Genomic DNA, 20305 nt, shown 5'->3' on the forward strand with positions numbered 1-20305 from the left:
TCTTTCGGCACTGGCATGGTGGATTTCAGTGTAGATCGAGATTCAGACACAGTAGCATCGATATCCTTGGATGCACAGGATAATCTGGATTCCATTGTATTTCTTTCAATGTTGAAAGATTTATTGGCACCAACATTGTCGGTACCAGGCACTAGATGAGTCGGGTACACTGAGCGCCGCTCTTGGCTCTGAAGCATGGTGCATGGGGGAGCTGCGCTGATTGCAGCATTCTGCTTGAACATTGCAAGCATCAAGGATTTTAAATCCTCCCACTCCTGGCGGGTGGTAGGCCCAGCCAACGGCTTACCCTTTTCCACCGACGACTCAGAATCCTTTCTTTTTTCGGGACGAGGAAGAGTGGCTCCTCCATTTGGACCATTTCTTCTTCCACCAGTGTTCTTTCTGGAGGGTATGCCCTCAGTTTTGGCCTCTGAAGATCGATTTGTCAACTGCACCAGAGATTTTGTGGGCGGTCGACCCAGAGCGAGTTTTGCAGCTTGATCGCAAAGGGATTTAGGTTGTATTTTGGTGCACAATGGACACCTGTCAGTCCTGTGACCTGTGCCAAGGCATCAGAGACACAACTCGTGTGGGTCGGTGAGGGACATCTTGATGCCACAATCGGAACACCATTTGAAACCTGATACCCGAGCAACCGACATCTTGCATCGAGGATTTTAGTGAAAAATACAACATTTTCTAATGAAAACGCCAAAAGAGTTGAAGCTCTGTGTCCCCAAGCAGTGTGTTAGAACGCACAAAAAAGGAATTGAGGTTGGGGCTTAGTGACATGTTACTTATATGATGCCTGACGTCACATCTGAAGCCGACGACCAGACTCTGAGCAAGACGGATCGATGGTCGATGGCAGGGTCGAGGTCCACTATACCCCCTGTCAAAAATGTGCTGAAGCAGCGAAGCTGGGGGGAATATATATCAGATGAGGAATCTGCGGGAGAAAAGCAATCCATTGAAATATATTTATTTGTTCAAAATGCGCCTTTATTAAGTTAACTGAATAAATAAGAAATTAAATCCCAGCACCTGATAGCAGAGTGTATATGACTGAAATGACATACCCAGCGGGCAAATTGCCCAATGTACACATACTTCAATGGAACATGCCATTATGAAAAGAGCCTTTTTAACTGAATGGAATGTCCCAGTGGCAATCTATATATCTTAAAAAAAATATGCACCCTAAGACTCCATTTCCTTATCTTTTAGAACATTTCTAACAGTGAATACGCTAAAGTGTATACATGGCAGCGTTCAATTATTTGTTTGATCTAATACATCTAGTACACTGGCTGTTCCATTCTGTATAGTTCAAGAAATCATGCTTCGAGTCTAGTTTCTTTTTCAAAACAATTAAGTTCCATTGTGCGGCTGTAACTCTCTTTCTGCACGCACGATTTTTCAGTACATGGAAGCATGTGTAAATGGACAACACGCGTCCACAAATCGGGGCATTTTATGTTCATTTAAATCGTCCAAGACCAGGTCTCTGACTGCAGAGATGTTTTGGAGGGACTCGCCCACCCTGTGCTGGGATCATTTAGAGACACACACACACACACAAACACACACACACACACCCACACACACACTGCATATGCACACAAACATTTTTTTTTAATTTCTAAACTTCCCTTTTACATTAGGTGATCTTCTTTATGGTCGGTGCAGGTCAGCAAAACAGCACGCTCCACAAAAAATATTTGCTTTATGTCACTAATCAAATGTTTTCAACATCACCTTCATGGAAAACAACACGTAGATGAGGCATTTCAGCAATTATTAATCTGCGGATGCATCAGGTCCGGTTCTCTGGGGAGAGTACCTTGTGGTTTGCCAGGGGTACGTAGGCAGATTGGAGAATGGTGATTCAATGTGATTGCTTCTGATGAAAAGATAAGTTGAATTAGTGCATGGAAATGCAGGGACAAAGATTAGATCTGTGCAGTTTTAGCTCTTTTGAAATGTAGCCTTTTCAGTCAGCGCCGAGCACACTCCACACAATTCTGGCCTAGCACAGCCACTGCGATGCACCCTTCTTCCACCACTACTGCTGCAAGTGCCAGCTGTGTGCTGGATGATTTCAGAGTTGATGGCAATGTGAACTTTGCAGGCATAGAGTCCCTGTCTATCGCCGTTCAGCAAGGGAGTGCGCTTTACACGGAAATGTCCCAGAAACTGCAGGTACATGCTGTTCACTACAGATTTTGCTCAACCCTGTGAACAAGACTGCAAATATGGAGCTAGAAAGTGCATTTATTTATTATCCTAATTATGTGAATTTTTTAAGTGGAATCCTTTAACAGAGTAAAGCTCAGAAGCATCATTGAGTTTACATATTTAATCTGCTGCTTTTATGATACAGTTATCTGTGTGCGAGCAACAGAGCTTCACCAACCAAAAGCACCTGTTTTAAAAAGCTCTTCAAGGTTCATGCATTCCCACCTGAATTATTTTATGCGCTACAAGAGACATGACCGATGGATGGATGAATGGATGGATAAAAGGCATAGGTTGGTGTATATATTAATGGATCCATGGATGGGTGGGCAGACGGGAGTTGGGCGAGCTGGAGGTTTGTGACAAAGAATCTCCATATTGGAGTTTATCACACAACTTATTTTATTGCATGTCTTAAATCACTGAAGTACAGCGTGTTTACATAGATTTTTCAGGTTGGCATATCTTGCATCATGGGACTTATAGTTTACTACTCGATTATGCCATTTCTGTATTTTGTAAGTAAATTGTATAAAACATTATTAATGAAGGCCTTGAAATCCAAACTATTTGCACCCATTCAAGTTTGGAATGTATGTCATCAAATTTGAAGAGTGGCGCTTTGCTGTTCAGCTAAAGTTTGTGATCCTCCTAGTCCTCTCCTCCCACCACCTCCACCAGCTGTTCGGCCATCCCACTCACTCCTTTTTGGATGCAGCCACAGTACCACTAGTTTCTTTTTTCCCTTCCATCACTGCACACATCACAGTTCCCAGAATTGTACAACAGATACATTAACCCATTCCTTTTCATGCATAGCCCATTCTTCGGGGGTGAGTTGTCAGATTGCCCTGGGGTACCCGGTGGCACCAATGGAGAGGGGTAGATGCAGACAGCGTGGGCCAGCCCAGGTACTCACATTCAGAACATGAGATGCATCTGTGATTCTTCTGTAACGGAGGGTGACGCCTGTGCGACATACATCCTAATTCGGCAGCAGGTGTGTTCACCCACTGGATTATCATACTGGTGCATGCTAACAAGCGTACCATGTTCTTGCAGGAGCTATGCCCTGCAGGTTCAGAGAGTTGTGGAATGCCAGCGGTACCAGGTGGCACCAACGAAGTGGGGTAGATGTTGGCAGTGTGTGCCAAGTACTCAAGTCCAGTTTACAGGATGTGAGATGCCTCTGTACAGCAGGTCACACCTGATACCACAACATGCCTCCACAGATTTCTGCAGCAGATGCAGTTGTCCATTTGGTCATCTTACATGTGCATGAAAAGTCGTGAATTGATGTGATTCACGGATGATGGTTTGAGGGCCACTCTTTTTGAGGCGAGGGATGGGCCACTTTCTTTTTTAGGTGCCCAGCCCTAGTTCTTGTCCTATTCCGGCCCTGTTCTCTAGTCCAAACTGTCTATACACCCCAAGTGGGATTGCTCATTGTTTTTCGAGTGCATGGTTCCCTTCTTGTTCACCAATGAGGTCTGCCCTTTCTTCCTGTTCTGTTGTTCTGAATTACCTTGTCTATTCTTCATTCTTGTTTAGCCTCCTGCTGTATGCTCTTGCCTGCCCCTTAAATCAGCAGAGCCACCCCAAACTAACTGGGTGCCCTGTGCAACCCCTGACAGAAATTCAGAAATCAGTTCTGGAGGGTTTGTTTGAATTTGTATCCAACGTTAGAGGTTTCTACGAGCTTGCTTATCATTGGACAAGACGGAATATACATGCAATTTTTGTAATATCTCCTCAGAATATGAAATGCTAAAGCACCTATTATTATTCTGTACTGGACTGACAGCACTGAGGACTTTGCATTTTGGATGTATATTAGCAAAATACAAAACACTGTCTGCAGAAGATTGGTGGAGGATGCTATGTACGGGTGATAGCATAGGGACGATCTTAGCCACAATTAGGTTTTTAAGTGCCAAGGACGAGGTATCTCGTCCTTGGGATTACCTCCCCAGTGCCAAGGACGAGATAGCTCGTCCTTGGCACTTAAGGGGTTAATGAAGGAGAAAATGTTAGAAGGCTTTGCATGGTGAAATACTGAAATCACCAAAAAGGCCTTGGCACTGGGGGGAAAACCCATGGCAGTTAAAAGGTTAAATGTAGTGTTTGTGTAGTTTTAGTATGTAACTCATTATGCGATCCAATAATTAGATTGTCAAGATTGAGTTGTGCTGTAAAATGAAACATTTTTTGTAGAGTTATCCAAATTATTTCTCAGAATGAAAAAACAAATTTACAGTAAAAAATAGTGTTTAAAATCAGCCCTACATTCTTTACAAGACCAGCATAAGGTTGTCAAGTTGGAAGTGAATCTATAAATACGTTTAGGAGTAAGGTAGGCTCTACTCAAAATGGAAAAGGCAGTCTGAGTTAGATTTGTGGCTTTAGATATGTTAAAGATTTGTAGTCGTACCTTTTCCCAAATGCAAGCAGTATATTGGCTAGAAAGATCGCTGATCCATCCATTTTCAACGTGTTGATTGGTAGTTGACATGTTGAAATCAGAAATAAAGAATTTATAAATCGCTGCAGCTTTAGTGGCGACACATGCAGGAAGATTCTAAAATTGCATGGAAGGGGCCCTTTGTGAAATAATTGGTAATGCCAAGGTACTTACTCTAGAAACTTCTGTATACGCAGCAAAGTCTGAATCATCCAGGTTGAAGATATAGGCTACAGTATGAAAGGGGGATTGGAGTATCGTAATAAAATATATGATGAATACAAGTGACGCCTTTACTATACCATCTGCAAATACGTTTAAGATCCACTTTGAAAGGTAGGCTCTTGTTAAACCATAGACCAACTTTTCTACAGTCCAAAATGTCAGAGGAAATGGAAAGTAGGCTTAACCAAGCAATCTTAAGAAAGCGCAAGATAGGGAAAGTCTTAAAGCCGGGCCATACAGACATGTTCAGAATTTCTAGAGGTTTGAAAGGAGATAACAAGTTCAATTCAATTTTACACCAAGTTGGGGAGATATTAGATAATTCCACATTGTGCAAACATGAAATAAATCTGTTCAAGACAAATGCTTTGTGGTACGATTCAAAGTCTGGGAATCTAACACCTCCTAAATACTTCTGGAGCTTAAGTTTTTTTAGAGCAATTTTCGGTGTTTTATTGTTCTATAGGAATTTGAGGAGAATAGAGTAAATGTGTTTTTTATAAGGCTTTGGGGAAGGAAATGGGAATCATAGACAACACATATAAAATGAATGGGGCAATCATCATTTTGATAGTGTCAAGCCTACCCCACCAGGTTCGGAACAAGGGAGACCATTTAGTAACCATACTTTCAATAGTTGATATCGCAGAATCTGCATTAAGTTTCAACAAGTGTAAGGTATTTAATACTTGTGGTGCATAACAACATCCCAAAGGTATTCATGTTGTCTGAGATCAAGAAGATCAAGAAGCTATCAAGTGGGAGGATTTCAGATTTATCAAGCTTCAATTTATACCCTGAGATTTCTGAAAATGTATGAATAGATGTGAGCAAATTTGGTATAGATGATTGAGGATTAGAAACATAAAGCAGGATGTCGTCAACATAACCAGTCAGCTTAACAGTAGTAGAATTAATAGAAATACCTAAAATGTTATCATTTATTCTCATACTTTCAAGGAAGGGTTCTGGGGATAAAACAAATAAAAGTGGAGCGAGTGGGCAACCCTGTCTAGTACCCCTTTGAATTGGGAAGAAGGAGGTTAAAGTACCATTAATGAGAATATTAGAAGATGGAGAGGAATACAGGATCTTAATTAATTTAATAAAATTAGCAGGATTCCATGCCAAACGCGTGACTTGAACATGTATTGCCAATCCACATGATCGAAAGCGCCCTCTTCCCGTGCTTCGAGGGACCATCGAGCACTGCTGACCTTCGCTGAAGCTCCCTGGGAGTCAGACCCTCGAAAGGCTGCCGACCAGAGACGGGACCGCCGAGGAGATCGAAGTGAAGCACCCGGACTTCGCCGCCGTCGAAGTCAATTGACGTCGACCAGGGTTCGCAGTTTGTGTAACCGCTGGAGGCCCGTCGAAGTTGTGTTGCCCCAGAAGAGGGGACAACCTGACGCTGTGCCGCTGATGACCGGAGCCACCCGCTCCTTTCCCTAAGAACATTTGAATCGAAGGACTCCCTGGTCTGCACCGACGACCGCTTTATCCTGCCGGAGAAAGTCAAGGCTGCTGACGCCCCGAGGAGAATCCGCCGGTGGGTTTCCCGCCACCTGAAGGCCACAAAGACTTCGACGACTGGACGCCCTTGCTGGGCCACAGTTCTTCTGAAACTGTTTGCGGTCCAGAACTATCAAACGCTGAGGTGCCCCGCACACCTCATCCTTGCAGGATGTCGCCGACGAGCACCGCCTGGATCGACGCCGTGGTCTCGGCACCCTCAAACCTCTCATTGACGCCGTCAACGCCAAGTTCACTTCCTTCGACGCCTCTCGACGATCCGTGACTCCTGCTTGAAAGGGGGTCACTCAAGAAGGATCTGTCGACGCTTCTTCGAAGAACTCTACTCCACCAGGTACATTGGGAGGGTAAAAACATTATAGGAGAGAACAAGACTATTGAGCAATATATGGACTGGGCTTGTGCTATATATCTTTATTTTACAGGTTGCCCAGGTGGGGGGATCTCGAAACAGAACTGTGTCTAGTGGTAGGGGCCAGTATTCTGCCAATTGTGTCAACCATCTTGCTTTCCTTCCTATCTCTATTGCTGGTTTCCTCGTTATTGATCTGTGTGACATTCTAACAGTATAGTTGATGCACTTTAATGAGATCTGATAATATTGGTGGTACCACTTTAGAATTGTATATATTTACCATTGTTGATTTCTGAGTACAAAGTGCATTATTGTGATAGTGTACATACCTTTGAATATTAATGATATAAAGACTGTGTTTTCAGTAATACAGCGTGTGGACATTCCTTTGTGTGGGCTTGGGGACTACACTGCACTTAAGAAACAGCCTGCATCACCTCCTGAGAAGCTAGGCCTTGATTTCTCGTCCATTGCTACCTTATAGAGAATCTTGGCTGGGGTCCTCTGTGCCTCTCCTCTACCATTTAGAGAGCAGAAGTACAGACACCCGCCTCCAGTCTTTACAGTACGGAAAGCAGCATTAACAGCAAGCGGACCTGTGGCATACTGAGTGCGGCAGCAGAAGCAGGGATGAGAGCTGCAATGCGTGGGGACGGCCGGGGAGAGGCCGGGTGCCTGAGTGAGGCACTCACTGATCCAGCAACGGTCAGACTCTGCCCCCCTGCGGGGTTGTGACCTGCCTGCGGAAACAGCAACTGTGGCCGCATGAGAAGGGCGGCAGAAGAGAGGCAAGGTCCCGTAGTGGTGAGACTCGCCTCAACGAGCACAGCCGGCTCCATGAGGTGAAGGCAACAGGACGTACCCAGCCCGAATTGAAGGTGAGCGTGCGACGGGGCTCCAGAGCTGCCATCGGGCGGTGAGGACCAGCACGGCCACTAGTGGCCCCCACCAACTTTGAGGCTATTATCACGGCCCGATACAGTGGGGCCCAAACCCACCACCCCCCCCTCCACTCCACACTGCGAGGGCACAGCTTGAGAGGCAGGATGTCTGGCTGGTCGGCGGCAAGGACAGAACAAATACCATACTGGGACATTAGCATGGGGTAGCCTGAGCAGGTGCACGCCCATGCAAGTGCCCAGGACAAGTACCACCTACCCGATGTTGACCTGCTCACCTCCAGATACACAACACGGTACATATTGAGCCATAACAGCTCCATTCTCAACTCCTGTGCGCTCCGGGTTAAAAGGACCGGCTGGCAGACACTGTGAGGACTAGCCAAACCTCCCCCCTCCGCCCTTCCTCTGTCTAAAGAAGACAACACCTGGGAGTCATCCATCCAAAGACCAGTATACTGGGCACCAGGGCGGCTTCTGTCTCCGGTTGGTGGGAGTGATACCCGAACACCGGTGGGGGCCACACTGATTAAGTGTTTCCTGTCCGCCAAACCTGTTCCGCTGCTCACCAGGGGAACGATTTTCCCTCTACTCTGGGACTGTCTCATATCCATGCTCACACAAGAGGGCACTACAATAGCAAGAAAAGAGCGTACCTACTTAATCATGAACGAAGCGATGGTGGTACCCCCACACCTTGAAACGGGAATCAAGAGACTTTAGTGAACATCAAGCTATCAGGAGTGGGGTCCCCACCCAACCCGGGCCCACTACTCTGGCATGTGATACGCATACAACTAATCTACACTGCACTGGGGCAACTACACGTGCTACCACATTGCACTTTCAACATCTTGAGAGGAAGGGCATCGCAGGAAGGAGTGCCTGAAACTGTCTGCATGTCGACACAGTGTCGTGACCTTGTGAACAGGGACAGACACTCCACATCATAATTAAAACCAGGTGGGAGTGGCAGACATAGACAACAACAAGGGAAATAAAACTTGGGGTGAAGAAGAACTGGAGCCCGAAAAGATGCACCGCACCCCGTCTATACCCAGCGAACTGACATGGCCATATAATCCTGCTTATACATAGCCAGCCACAAAGATTCAGGAGACCGGAACCAATGACCGGCGAAACTTGAGGCGTGTCACATGAGCGGTCGCCACCCCGAGCACCCCGGCCTGCATAACGCCGGCGAACCCTGACACTGAGGTGACACGAATCGCGTAACATCTTCGCGAAAGAGAGGCTAACCAGTGGCAATCTCACAATCTGTATAACCACCCCAGCCCCAAACCGTAAATAACCACCTCCACAATAACCATCAGTCTTACTTTGGGCAATAAGTGCCAGTCGGCAACCTTCCGAGGCCGTGCTTCACCATAGTTAAAGACAAACTCAAGAAAATGTCCACCAAGAGTAAAATGGATCAATACACTACGCCCGCAACAACCACCCCGGCTGCCCAAGAGCAACCAGAAAATACAACAGAAACAGAAAACACCATATCCCTGAAAGATGTCATGAATGCGATTTCCAATTCTCGTGCTTCCATGGAACAAAAAATGGACGGCATTAGTATAGAGGTCTCACTCACTCAGGGGCAGAGGATGGGATACGAAACATGGAACAACAGATGTCCAGAGTCATGGCACACCTGAAAACATTGGAGGAAAGGGTGGATGAGGGGAGATCGCAGCGCAACAACACCCTCATCCTGGGCCTGTCGGAAATGGCACAAAGACCAAACATGGAACTGTTTCTGGAACAATGGCTGGTAGACATGTTTGAGCCCAAAACATTCACCAAATTCTTTTCGATAGAACTCGCCCACTGCATGCCGACAGGACGACCAACACCTGGTGCACCACTATGCACAGTTATCGCTAAATTGATGAACTACAGGGACCGTGATGCACTGCTTCAGATGGCACGCGCCAAAGGGACGATAACATACAACGGGTCCCGAATAGCCTTCTTCATAGATTACATGAGGGAAGTCCAGCGAGCTAGACAATCCTTTGACCAGTTTAAGAAACAGCTGGAATCACAGAATGTTAAATATAGTCTTTTGTTTTCAGCACAATTTAAGATATACCACTAGGGTACGACTGTGCATTTCACGGACCCCAAAGATGCGTGGAGATGGGAGGAACAGCACATTGAAGGAGATTGGAGACTGGAAAAAACAAGCAAAAACAAGAAACCCAGGCTCAAACCGGCCAGGACCCTCCACTTCAGCCACCACGGGAACCGGAGCCTGACCCACCACCACCCATGGTAGACGATTAGAGTGTTGACCTTCAGGGCGAAAGGTTGAACTCACGAATCAGAGAAACGCTCACAGAATGCAAGGTGTCCGCACTTCGTACTAAAATGTGCCCAAGCTGGCCACATGGGGAATTTATGCTTTGTGGCCCGACAGACCCCCGCCTAGATCCATCACACCTGTGCTACTGAACTCAGTCGTAATTTCTGAGAGCAGCGACGTGGTTTGTTTGTATGGTTCTCGTTTGAGTGTTTGATAGCTGACTGTTTCATCTATCATTAAGTTCGGGCGACAGATGCTTCAGGTTGGGATGGAGTATAGGGAGTGGGGGAAGGGAAGTTTGTGAAGTTTGCTTTTGCTCTTAAATCCGCTGGTTGGAGTGTATATGTCTCCTATGTCCACAGCCCACCAATCCAACCTCCATACAAGAAACACTTTCCCAATACCGCACCATATACCGACGCATAATGATCAATCAAAACGGCAATGGCTGGAGATAGTCTTAAAACCCTGAAATTCCTGACATGGAACATCAATGGTTTAGGCAGTGGGATTAAACGACTGCAGGTTACACAACTTCTTAACCGACATAGCCCCAGTATTGTTATCCTCACAGAAACGCACTTAGCGGGTACAACATGTAACCAATTCAGGTGCACAAATTATCGCATAGCACTACACGCCGGCTTCGCCATGGGTTCAACGGGGGTTCTGATACTACTACACAAGAGGCTTCCCTTTAAACTGTCTAAGGTGGTACAAGATACCGGAGGCAGATTCATGTTATTACGGGGCACGCTGGGGAACGAAACCCTTGCCATCCTTGCAGTGTATGTCCCACCATCGTTGATCATGGAACTGATCCGAGACATCACACCCATAATCACAGCTCACGCATCTGACACATGGGTGATGGGGGAGACTTTAATGACGTCATGCATATATCAATGGACCACACTCATACACGGGGTAGAAACCTGAAAGCAAACACTAAACTTGCCAGATTCACCTCCGCACTTGGGCTAACAGATATGGCAAGACCTGCACCTGGCAGAAAGGGGATACACGTATCACTCTGGGGTCCACGCCTCTTTATCAAGGCCCGACTATTTTTTCCTTCTGACAATAGACGCACACAGGGTAATTGCCGCAACCCTGCTCCCACGTGGCATATCTGACCACTCACCCCTGATGATGGAACTGAAGACAAATAGGCCACCCCCACCCCCGCCATGGCACCTAAATAGCTATTACTTGGACTTCCTAGAATTCATTGAGAGCATTCAAGGGACTACGGCCACATATTTTGATTTGAACACAGTGACAGTGAGTAACCCAGCCGTACTATGGGAAGCTTATAAGCCGGTCCTGAAAGGGGAAATTCTCTCCTGGACATCGGCTCACAGGAAAGCAGACCAACAAACGATAGTGGAGGCAGAACAGATAGTTATACAAAAAGAAGCAGAACGCATAGCCAATGGGTCACCGGATTCACATCAATCCCTCTGGGTAGCCAGGGAAAGCCTCCACAATGTTGCCCTAGACCACGCTAAATAAGCACATTCGGAAAAGCGCACCGGACTGTATGAAACTGGGGACAAGGCGGTTAAGAGTCTTACTTGGCTTGAACAAAGAGATACCGGCCACCGGCACATTGGGGAAATTAGAACGGCACAACAGGAATTATTACATTCTGACTTCGAGATTGCCGAAGGCTTTGCGGACAATTATGCTGACCTACACAAACCCCCGAGCGAACCTATCATCACTGCCGTGCTTGATGGGAACACACTTCCCTGCCTGGACCCCACACAAAGAACACTGCTAGAAACCGACATTGCAGAGGATGAACTGGTGACCGCCATGTCACAACTGCAATCAGGAAAGTCACTGAAACCGAATGGGTTCCCGATTGACATATGGAAGAAACTGGGAGGGAACGAGATGGCCCTGCACCTACTTAAGATGTTCCTACACTGTAAGGAGCAAGGGATTCTATCCCTAGATCTCTGCAAAGCCAGCATAATTGTCATCCCAAAACCAAACAAACCCCCAGAACAGTGTAGCTCATACAGGCCGATCTTGTTGATTAACAGCGAAACTGAAACCTTGTCAAAAGTGCCTGCAAATATGTTACAGAAGGTAATAACATCACTGGTCCACCCAGACCAATGTGGATTGATGCCACAGAGATCCACACGCATGAATATCCGCAGACTTTATCTCGCGCTGGAGAATGCTGCTGCTCTTCAAGACCCCATGGCATTACTGGCTATTGACTCTGAAAAAGCCTTTGATTCTGTTTTCTGGGAGGCCCTTTGGGAAATCATGCCCCAAATGGGATTTGGGGAATCCTTTATGGGGTGGATCCGTCTTCTGTACAAATCTCCAATGGCAGAGGTTAGAGTGAATGGGTGGCCTTCACGAGTCTTTCAACTGGGGAAAGGCACGCGACAGGGTTGTCCCCTATCCACATTGCTTTTCGCATTGATTATCAAACCCCTAGCCATACTATTACGCTGCACGACCTCATGGAGGGGTTTCCACTGGGTGGGGGGCAGGGAGGAAAGGGTCTCCTTATACGCAGACAACCTTCTGATATACTTGGGGAACCCGGTCCGCTCTTGCCCAGAGGTCACGAAAACACTTGAACAATATGGGTCCTTCAGCAGGCTAAAAGTGAATTGGAATAAATCTACCCTCTTCCCAGTCCAAGGGGCAACACAAGAAATTCCTCCACAGTGCCCATACCGTATAGAACTAGAACATTTCTGCTACATGGGAATCCAAGTCACAGCAAGTCTGTCAGAATATGTGGCCAGGAACCTACGCCCGGTTACGGAGATTTATTGTGGATGCACGACACTGGGTACTGCTCCCATTGATGTTACTGGGGAGAGCAACGCTCTTCAAAATGCTGGCATTACCCTGCTTTCTATAAATCCTCCAAAATGGCCCACTCCATATTCCAGATCTGGAATTCCACAAAATTTATAGCACTCGCAGGACACTATTATGGGGAGGAGGACACGCACAAATTGCGTTGCAAACACTACAACGTTCCGTCTAGGAGGGCGGCATCACACCTACAAACATACTACTGGGCTAGCCAAATGGCGGTGTTAACAACATCCTGCATGGAGACAGGGAATTGCCCCACATCCGAGCAGAGATCACTGCATGTACCCACTTATGTGCCTTTATCAGAAGCTACCAAGACCCCCTCCCTGCACGATGACAACACACATCGCCCTATTGTGGAGAAACACTCATAAACACATTGGCTGGGATAGGAAGATCACTCTGGTGCAAACATTATGGGGAAACAGCAATCTACCAGAAATATGCAAACTGGTGGACGTCAATGGGCATAATAAAAATCAGGGATGTAATCATAAATGGCAAACTGGCAGCCTTTGAGGACCTATCCGAATGATTTGGTCTCCCTGCTCCAGAACGATATCGCTATCTCCGGCTAGCGCATGCATTGCACACACAACCCCCCTTATTGTCGAACATCACAGAGTGCACACTGCTATAAAGGAATATAGTAATGGAAAGTATAACTAGTAGACCTACCTCGGTCCTGTATAATGGCATATCCTCCTTTGCCACACCTGAACTGTATAATCTGAAACTCAAATGAGAAAGGGATATTGGCCAATGCAGCCTGAGGACTGGTTGACTGCACTAATGTACACACGGGAAACCGCAATTTCTGCAAGACTCTGGCTGATACAGCTGAAAATCCTGCACAGAGTGTACTATCCGCGATTAGCACTGCATCGATGGAACCGGGCCATCGATCTCAAATGCTTGCGCTGTCTGCAGGAAGAGGGCACCTTCTTTCATATCCTGTGGGAATTCCCCCGGATTCAAGAATACTGGCAGCACTGCTGCAATAAACTGACCGCGGTCTTGGGCCGCACCATTCCTAGGGATCGGGGGATGATGCTCCTGTGGATTGAGGAGGAGGAGGACAATACATGCTTTGAAAAATGATTCCTTTCCATGGCAACAGGATTGATTAAACGCGATATATAGCAAAACTGTGGGGTTCCAATGTGGTTCCACTCTTTGCACAATGGGAAACTGATGTGACTACTTGTATGTTAATGGGAAAATGCATATATATAGCCAGAGAGTGCCCTGGAAAAGCAAACAAAGATTTGGCAGAAATGGGAGATTGCAGGTTGAAACGAGATTTGTATAGGGCACTGCGCAATGGTTGGGAATATGTCATGGATGTGGTGTACTGTATCAACAAATTGACTTGGAGTTGTTTTTTGTTTTTGTTTTGTTTCTTATGTAACGTTTAAGGTGTAAACCCCAGCATACATGCTCAAAACTAATCAAATGTTTAATTAAAAATTGGGCTGAGGCTGGATATGATGGAAAAGAAAATGGAGGCAATGGATAACAGGCTACAGGGGCTACAGGGCCTCATAGCTAATCAATCCTCAGTTTACATTTTGCAGACGCAGATTGACATGAGGCTTTCAGAATTGGAACGTCAAGATGAAGCCATTCAACTGAAATTGGGTGACTTTGAAAACAGAGAGGGACAAAACAATCTACGTTTCTTCGGGTTTCCGGAGGAAAGAAGGTGACACCCCGAGAGACATTGCAAAGGGGATTCAGGAGCTACTACATAAACTGCTTGGTGAAGAAGGCTAGTCTCCTGTTACAATTGATAGGGCACATAGTGGGCGAGGTCCGCGCTCGATACTGGTAAAATTACATTATTATGCTCAGAAATCAAGGTTGTTTCAGAGAGCAAGAAGGGAAGACTCATCCCCTTTGGGAACAGCAAGATCTCTATTTTTCAAGACCTATCAGGCTTCACCCAGGCGAGGGGACGCCTTTGCTAACCCCTGACGGGTTGGTTGAGAGACAAGGGGGTACGATACAGTTGGGGGTTTCCTGTTTTTGATTAACTTTGAATACGAAAGAATGAAATACACCTTAGTTACAGAGGACAACATTAACAGAGTCTCTGAAGAACTTATGGGGGAGGAGCGGTCGCATTCATCAGCGGTGGGGGACTCTTAGGACTTTGTGTCAGCTAGGAGAGGGCAAAGCAGAGATAGAAGGTGAATTTTGGGCTCCAGAAAGTTTTATAAAATGAACACACAGACGACAAGCACGAAATGGTCATGATGTGGTTGGGAGGCTGTGGTTCAAATTTGCCTGTGTGGATAAGTAGCTGTTTATTTGGAAAAGCAGCAGATAATAGTCTGCAAGTTCCAAGCGGGAGAGGAGGATTGAGTTGAGGGTGGGTTAATAATGGTCGTAATGGGGATGAGTGCTGTAGACAAGGTTAGGTAAGGAGAGGGGGTTGATTGGGAACTCTAGGAGGGGCTGTGATGTTGTGGGAAGAGTTGGGGGATTATTTAATGATTGCGTTGTGTTGAGAGGATGATGCCTTAGGGTGCAGAGATCGGGGGACTCAGGGGACTGAGGACGTTTTTTTTTTATATTGGGTTGGATAGGGAAGAGACAGGTGGTTCAGCTCAGGTATGGGTTGGGATCGTGCATTGAGCTGGACTCCTAGTGGTAGGGGGTGGAGGGGTGGAGGGGGAATCATGGATGATAATGGAAGAAAAAGGAGGGGAACACATTTACCAAGAAACTGATCTTCCACCCTGATGGGGCAGGCAAGAGACTGGCTGAGATAAGCTATGGCTGATCCAAACCCAGCGCTGATGCTGGCATCCCTCAATAACATGGGATTAAACACTCTGTCTAAAAGATCCATAACAATACGAGAATTTAGGAGGTTAAAGGTAGATGTGCTATTCCTACAGGAAACTCACTGCAGCAAGTGGAGAGAACCTCCCCTAAGGGGAAAGAGCATTGAAAAGGTATACCTCAGATCAAGGGAAGACAAAAGGGGTGGCCATAATGGTGGGAGAAAAATGTATATTTGTGGTGTAGGGGGCACTGAGAGGCCCGGGGGGAGGTTTATATTTATTCGGGGATCTGCGAAGGTAAGCGAATTACAGTGCGATTGGTTTACTACCCGAGCACGGGACAAATTGCTTTCTGGGAGAAAGTGGCAGGTAAACTTAAGATGTTTGCGGAGGGAGTGCTTATGGTGGGAGTAGTATGGTCCTGAATGCAGTGATGTCTAGGAAACAAATGAAAAAGGGGGGAACCTCCTTTTGGCGAGTCAAGGAGGTTTTGTTAAATATATAGGGAGCTGGGAGTGGAGGAGGCACGATCCCATTAGAGGAAGGAGACCCTCCCTCAATGACATGATATGCTATATCATTTATAATGCACCTGTACACAAATGATTCTAGGCGCGATAAGACAAGGGAGTGAAGACAGAGGGAAGACAAGACAAATGATTTTACTAGGCTTTGTGTCATTCAGATTGTGCAAGTGTGAAGACGTAAAGTGCAGGGGGGAAGGGAGGAGGGGGAAGTGCAAAGAATAAGGAAGGGGGAAGTAAAATCAGGGAAGCATTGCTCTGAGTAAGTGCTGCCAGGACAGCACAGCTCTAGGTGCAAGGAAGAAGGAGACTGGGTAACAGTAACATCCCCAACACAGTAGGCCCAGAGGCAGTGCAGGTGAGACTAATCATGGAGGACCCTGATACCCAGTGGACTCTGAGGGTAGCTGTGATGCTGGAATTGCATCGGCGGAACAGGGCCTCCATGTCCGTGTCCTGTAATAGCTTATCGTGTGTGTTCTGTGTTATTTTCTGCACAGGAGTCCAGTGGAACACCTGGCAGTGCAACTCTTTCTCATTTTGGTTCTGGTTAACAGGGACCCTTGGGATACCCTTATGGCACCCAGGTTCGGGGGTGCAACCCTGTACCCCTATTCTATGTTTTTGGGCAGCTGTGTGTTGCCCACAGAGCAGGGTATGGGCTGGTGGCAGCTCCATGCTGAATTTGACATGCACTCTGAGTATCCTTCAATTTGTATTGCCCAGGCCCTGCCATAAGAATCAGTGGATTCCTGATAGGAGACAAGATGGCCCCTGAGGCCTCTTGCTTATTATTGCCTGTTACCTTGTTTTCCCAAAGTCCTGGGAAGCCTGACTCTGTCCCTTCCCCTGACTGGCTGTCTGTTGGGTGGAAGAACCATATATGGTATTGTGGGAAAGTCCGGCCCAGACTGGCTGGAACATTCCCAGTGACTGTATGTTGTGGTTACACCCTTGGGGAGGGACCTTTCTGAATAGAGTGTGTGACCAATAAGCATTCTATGTTATGGGTGTCTGGTTTCTGTGTGTGTGACACAATTAATGAGACAGCCCTGCCTGAAACTCGCAGGAAAGCAGTGTAGTGTGCTGAAAGGCTGGGTGCTTGGCCCAATCCACATTCCTTGTTATGGGTGTCTTGGTGGAAGTGAATAGCCTGAACGCATGTGAGCCTGATTGGCTGCCTGCCTGCATGAATGCCCTTATGTGTGATTGGCTGACTGAGTCTGGCTCAGGCAGAGTGAATGGGGGACAGATGTGTATATCTGGGGACCTCTCACTTAACAATTTGTTCAGAAGCTGAAGTTGAAACTTGAAGCTAATTATCTTTGAAGCCCAGCAGGAAGAAGACGAATTGATGCTGCTTTCCTTCAACAAAATCTAAAAGCATTCGAGTCCGTCGAGAACTGATCTGATAGAGGACCTGGCTTGGAGACCTCCCCCAGAGCTACGAGGTACCATCATGCAAAAGCTGATCTTCATCGAGGTATCCTGGAAGCCAGTCCAGAAAGGCTGTTGACCGGAGAAGGGGTCCACAGAGAATCTTGAAGTAAAGTGCCAGGATACCGACGCCATCGAAGTCTATTGCCATCAACCAGGGTTCGGAGGATTTCTGTAACTGCTGGAAGCCAGTTGTGTCATGTTGCCCAGAAGCAGGGACAGTTTGACGCTGTGCTGCTCGATGACCAAAGATGCAAAGCTCCACCATGCCTAAAAACATTTGACAGAGGACTCCCTTGCCATCACTGTTGATCACTTTGTCCCACCGGAGAAAGTCGAGGTTGCTGGCTGCCGAGGAAAGTCCACTGGTGGGTTTCCCTCCACCTGAAGCCGACAAAGACCGGAGGACACTGATGAAGTGAAAATCCAAATTCCAGCCCGCGGTGAAGTCTTGATCACTGAAGCTATCCCGAGGTACTTGCTGCAGCTGCAACACCGAAAGGCCAAAGGACCGCCGAATCATCTCCCTACACTGGACGCCTGCTGCTGGGCATTCATCCATCACCAAGTCTTTTTTGCAGCACTGAACACTTTGCAGTTAGGTGGACCGCACGCCTCATCTTCCCAGGACTTCCACAAACGATTGTCGAAGAGCACCGCAAAGGTCAAAGCTGCTCTCTCGACACCAGTGTTTACCTTTCATCGAGGAATCTCGATGCCCTGTGGCTCATGCTTTAAAGGTAGTCCACTCTTGAGGGATCCGTCAACGAACCGTCGAAGAAACTCTTCTATCCCAGGTACATTGGGGTGGTGGAACTTTCTGACCAGGAGACAAGACTGGGCTTGTTAATTCTTTTATTACAGGTTGCCCAGGTGGGGGCATCCTCACTCAGAATTGTGTCTTAGTAGCTAAAGAAGTATTATGCCATTGTTTAACCTAACCTGCTTTCCTTCCCATGATTTATGTTGATAGACCTTACTGCATGATTTGTACGCTACTTTATAACTGTCAGCAGTTGATGCATTTTAAATGAATCTGAAGGTAAGTGTGCTACCACATAGACATTGTATTTATTTGCCATATTAGAATTACCAGAGTACAAAAACTGTTATCAATTGTGTATATACCTTGAACCTTACCTTATTTTTATATAAAGAACTGTGTTAGAACATAACATAGTGTGTGGGCATTCCTTTGAGGGGGCTTGGGAACTACACTGTACTTAAGAACCAGCCTGCATGACCTCCTGAGAGCTTAAGCCTGGGTTGCTCATCCAAGCTACCAAATAGAGAACCTTGGCTGGGGTGCTCTGTGCTTCTTCTCTGCCATACAGAGGGCAGGAGTACAGATACCACCCTTTAATTCTTACACAGGTGGCAGCGGTGGGATGCTAATGGTTTTAAGAATCAGTGTATAATCTTGACACCTACAAAATATCCACACTCATTTGATTTGAGGTTTTTGTGGTGTATACTAGGATAACTACATTACAAGCAATTAAATATTTTTTCTGGATGAGCTTAGAGGCTCTACAAAGTGCTTGTGAAGCCAGGGAATTAGACTTTGAAGATAAGTCTAGGGCTGAGCTTATAGCTGCCGTGGTGGACTACCAGACTGATTGTGATACTCTTGATGAAGAGGGGGATGAAACCACTGAGGATCCTACCCTTGGGTTATTACTGAATCTGTTTCTGGGATTGCCACCTCTCCTGTTCCATCTATTCCGAAACCCAGCATTGTTTCTTCAGGGAATACCTTGGAACTTGAATTGTTAAGGATGAAATTGGCATTTGAATATAAAAAGTTCGAAACTGAAGCTGAATTGAAGAAGGAGTTGGCACAGCAGGTGATACTCAAGTATAGTGATCTTGAACTCAAAAACAAGGACACTGAATGCCAGAGAATCCAGGTAGAGAAAGCTAGAGTGAAGACTTCAGCCAAACCAGTTGAGAGTGTCAGGTCACCTGCCACCAAGTTTATGAAAGATGGATGGTGTGTATAGGAGGGTTCTAATATCTCCAATGGATAGAATCACTTGGGATGACTGGTGGAATCCATGATGTTTATCAAAGAGATTGGGCTATGTGTTTATTAAGTAGAGTGCCTCCGATTGGTTATGACTGTATTCTGAAACTGAGTGTGGAAGAAAGGGGTCAGTATGAGTGCATGAAAGCTGCTTTGATTGCCAGGTTTGGCAAGAAACCTACCCAATACCTTAAAATATTCAGGGAATATAAAAAGAGAGAAGAATGTGTTGTGGGTTGACTTGGTGAGGGCTGCACATATGAACATGATGGAGTGGATTGATGGATGCAAGGTGAAAACCTTTGTTGATTTATCCCACCTTTTGTTTTTTGAGCATTTTTCTGAAGCCTGTTCCCCAGAGCTGCATCAGTACATTGCTGACGAGAACATTTTGGATCCCTTTAAACTGGCCAGGCTGGCTGACACATGGGTCTCCCACTGGGTGTCCCCTAAGGAACCCAGTGGGAAGGACAAGGACAATGTGAAAGGGACCTCTCAGAATTCTGAGGAGTCCCATAAGCAATCACAGTCGAGTAAACCTAAACCCCCCCCTTCCTACTAAGAACCAAAGATCTAGTGGGGCTAAGTCTCATTGGGGTGGGAGCAAGAGTAGTGGTTCTCCTGATGTAAAGGAGGCTC

This window comes from Ambystoma mexicanum, chromosome 5p (assembly GCF_040938575.1).
Source record: "Ambystoma mexicanum isolate Mex_15411 chromosome 5p, UKY_AmexF1_1, whole genome shotgun sequence".
Lineage (NCBI taxonomy): Eukaryota > Metazoa > Chordata > Amphibia > Caudata > Ambystomatidae > Ambystoma > Ambystoma mexicanum.